The sequence below is a fragment of the Dama dama genome, unplaced genomic scaffold, assembly GCF_033118175.1.
Source record: "Dama dama isolate Ldn47 unplaced genomic scaffold, ASM3311817v1 ptg000109l, whole genome shotgun sequence".
Lineage (NCBI taxonomy): Eukaryota > Metazoa > Chordata > Mammalia > Artiodactyla > Cervidae > Dama > Dama dama.
In genome coordinates this window covers 4,181,401-4,185,540 of record NW_026870920.1, presented here as the reverse complement: position 1 = coordinate 4,185,540, position 4,140 = coordinate 4,181,401, and positions in this window count along the sequence as shown.

The following is a 4,140-nucleotide window of genomic DNA, read 5'->3' as shown; positions in this document are numbered from 1 at the left end:
GGAGGAGCATGAAATGGTGTTGAAAAACATGAAGAGCCTGAAAAGGTGTGAAAAATATGAAGAGCTTCAAAAGGTGTCAAAAATATGAGGAGCATGAAACGGTCTGAAAAATAGGAGTAGCATGAAACGGTGTTGAAATACATGAAGAGCCTGAACAGGTGTGAAATATATGAAGAGCTTCAAAAGGTTTCAAAAATATGAGGAGCATGTAACGGTCTGAAAATTACGAGGAGCATGAACTTGTGTTGAAAAACATGAAGAACCTGAAAAGGTGTGAAAAATAGGAAGAGCTTCAAAAGGTGTCAAAAATATGAGGAGCATGAAACGGTCTGAAAAATAGGAGGAGCATGAAGCGGTGTAGAAAAACATGAAGAGCCTGAAAATGTGTGAAAAATATGAAGAGCTTCAAAAGGTGTCAAAAATATGAGGAGAATGAAACGGTCTGAAATATCGGAGGAGCAAGAAAAGGAGTTCAAAAACATGAAGAGCCTGAAAAGGTGTGAAAAATTTGAAGAGCCTCAAAATGTGTCATATATATGAGGAGCGTGAAACGGTCTGAAAAATAGGAGGAGCATGAAGCGGTATTCAAAAACATGAAGAGCCTGAAAAGCTGTGAAATTATGTCAAGCTTCAAAAGGTGTGAAAAATATGAGGAGCAGGAAACGGTCTGAAAAATTGTAGTAGCATGAAGCGGTGTTAAAGAACATGAAGAGCCTGAAAAGGTGTGAAGTATATGAAGAGCTTCAAAAGGTGTCAAAAATATGAGGGGCATGAAACGGTCTGAAAATAGGAGGAGCATGAAACGGTGTTAAAAAACATGAACAGCTACAAAAGGTGTGAAACATATAAAGAGCTTCAAAAGGTGTCAAAAATATGAGGAGCAGGAAACGGTCTGAAAAATAGGAGGAGCATGAAGTGGTGTAGAAAAACATGAAGACCGTGAAAAGGTGTGAAAAATATGAAGAGCTTCAAAAGGTGTCAAAATATGAGGAGCATGAAACTGTCTGAAATATAGGAGGAGGATGAAAAGGTGTTAAAAAACATGAAGAGCTCAAAAGGTGTGAAACATATGAGAAGCGGGAAACGATCAGAAAAATGGGAGGAGCATGAAGCCGGTTTGAAAAACATGAAGAGCCTGAAAACGTGTGAAAATTCTGAAGAGCTTCAAAAGGTGTGAAATATATGAAGAGCTTCAAAAGGTGTCAAAAATGAGATGAGCATGAAATGGTCTGAAAGATAGGAGGAGCATGAAGTGGTGTTGAAAAACATGAACAGCCTGAAAAGGTGTGGAAAATATGAAGAGCTTCAAATGGTGTGAAATACATGAGGAGCTTGAAACGGTCTGAAAAATAGGAGGAGCATGAATCTTGTTGAAAAACATGAAGAGCCTGAAAAGGTGTGAAAAAAATGAAAAGCTTCAAAAGGTGTCAATAATAAGATGTGCATGAAACAGTCTGAAAAATAGGAGGAGCATGAAACGGTCTGAAATATAGGAGGAGCATGAAACGGTGTGAAAAACATGAAGAGCATGAAAAGGTGTGAAAAATATGAAGATCTTCAAAATGTGTCAAAAATATGAGGAGCATGAAACGGTCTCAAAAATAGGAGGAGCATGAAGCGGTGTTCAAAAACATGAAGAGCCTGAAAAGGTGTGAAAAAAATGAAGAGCTTCAAAACGTGTGAAAAATATGAGGAGCATGTAACGGTCTGAAAAATAGGAGGAGCATGAAACGGTGTGAAAAACATGAAGAGCATGAAAAGGTGTGAAAAATATGAAGAGCTTCAAAAGGTGTCAAAAATATGAGGAGCATGAAACGGTCTCAAAAATAGGAGGAGTATGAAGCGGTGTTCAAAAACATGAAGAGCCTGAAAAGGTGTGAAAAAAATGAAGAGCTTCAAAAGGTGTCAAAAATATGAGGAGCATGAAACGGTCTGAAAAATAGGAGGAACATGAAATGGTGTTCAAAAACATGAAGAGCCTGAAAAGGTGTGAAAAAAATGAAGAGCTTCAAAAGGTGGCAAAAATATGAGGAGCATGAAACGGTCTGAAAAAGAGGAGGAGCATGAAATGGTGTTGAAAAACATGAAGAGCCTGAAAAGGTGTGAAAAATATGAAGAGCTTCAAAAGGTGTCAAAAATATGAGGAGCATGAAACGGTCTGAAAAATAGGAGTAGCATGAAACGGTGTTGAAATACATGAAGAGCCTGAACAGGTGTGAAATATATGAAGAGCTTCAAAAGGTTTCAAAAATATGAGGAGCATGTAACGGTCTGAAAATTACGAGGAGCATGAACTTGTGTTGAAAAACATGAAGAACCTGAAAAGGTGTGAAAAATAGGAAGAGCTTCAAAAGGTGTCAAAAATATGAGGAGCATGAAACGGTCTGAAAAATAGGAGGAGCATGAAGCGGTGTAGAAAAACATGAAGAGCCTGAAAATGTGTGAAAAATATGAAGAGCTTCAAAAGGTGTCAAAAATATGAGGAGAATGAAACGGTCTGAAATATCGGAGGAGCAAGAAAAGGAGTTCAAAAACATGAAGAGCCTGAAAAGGTGTGAAAAATTTGAAGAGCCTCAAAATGTGTCATATATATGAGGAGCGTGAAACGGTCTGAAAAATAGGAGGAGCATGAAGCGGTATTCAAAAACATGAAGAGCCTGAAAAGCTGTGAAATTATGTCAAGCTTCAAAAGGTGTGAAAAATATGAGGAGCAGGAAACGGTCTGAAAAATTGTAGTAGCATGAAGCGGTGTTAAAGAACATGAAGAGCCTGAAAAGGTGTGAAGTATATGAAGAGCTTCAAAAGGTGTCAAAAATATGAGGGGCATGAAACGGTCTGAAAATAGGAGGAGCATGAAACGGTGTTAAAAAACATGAACAGCTACAAAAGGTGTGAAACATATAAAGAGCTTCAAAAGGTGTCAAAAATATGAGGAGCAGGAAACGGTCTGAAAAATAGGAGGAGCATGAAGTGGTGTAGAAAAACATGAAGACCGTGAAAAGGTGTGAAAAATATGAAGAGCTTCAAAAGGTGTCAAAATATGAGGAGCATGAAACTGTCTGAAATATAGGAGGAGGATGAAAAGGTGTTAAAAAACATGAAGAGCTCAAAAGGTGTGAAACATATGAGAAGCGGGAAACGATCAGAAAAATGGGAGGAGCATGAAGCCGGTTTGAAAAACATGAAGAGCCTGAAAACGTGTGAAAATTCTGAAGAGCTTCAAAAGGTGTGAAATATATGAAGAGCTTCAAAAGGTGTCAAAAATGAGATGAGCATGAAATGGTCTGAAAGATAGGAGGAGCATGAAGTGGTGTTGAAAAACATGAACAGCCTGAAAAGGTGTGGAAAATATGAAGAGCTTCAAATGGTGTGAAATACATGAGGAGCTTGAAACGGTCTGAAAAATAGGAGGAGCATGAATCTTGTTGAAAAACATGAAGAGCCTGAAAAGGTGTGAAAAAAATGAAAAGCTTCAAAAGGTGTCAATAATAAGATGTGCATGAAACAGTCTGAAAAATAGGAGGAGCATGAAACGGTCTGAAATATAGGAGGAGCATGAAACGGTGTGAAAAACATGAAGAGCATGAAAAGGTGTGAAAAATATGAAGATCTTCAAAATGTGTCAAAAATATGAGGAGCATGAAACGGTCTCAAAAATAGGAGGAGCATGAAGCGGTGTTCAAAAACATGAAGAGCCTGAAAAGGTGTGAAAAAAATGAAGAGCTTCAAAACGTGTGAAAAATATGAGGAGCATGTAACGGTCTGAAAAATAGGAGGAGCATGAAACGGTGTGAAAAACATGAAGAGCATGAAAAGGTGTGAAAAATATGAAGAGCTTCAAAAGGTGTCAAAAATATGAGGAGCATGAAACGGTCTCAAAAATAGGAGGAGTATGAAGCGGTGTTCAAAAACATGAAGAGCCTGAAAAGGTGTGAAAAAAATGAAGAGCTTCAAAAGGTGTCAAAAATATGAGGAGCATGAAACGGTCTGAAAAATAGGAGGAACATGAATCTGTGCTCAAATACATGAAGCGCCTGAGAAGGTGCGAAAAATATGAAGAGCTTCAAAAGGTGAGAAAAATATGAGGACCATGAAACGATCTCAAAAATAGGAGGAGCATGAAGCGGTGTTAAAAAACAT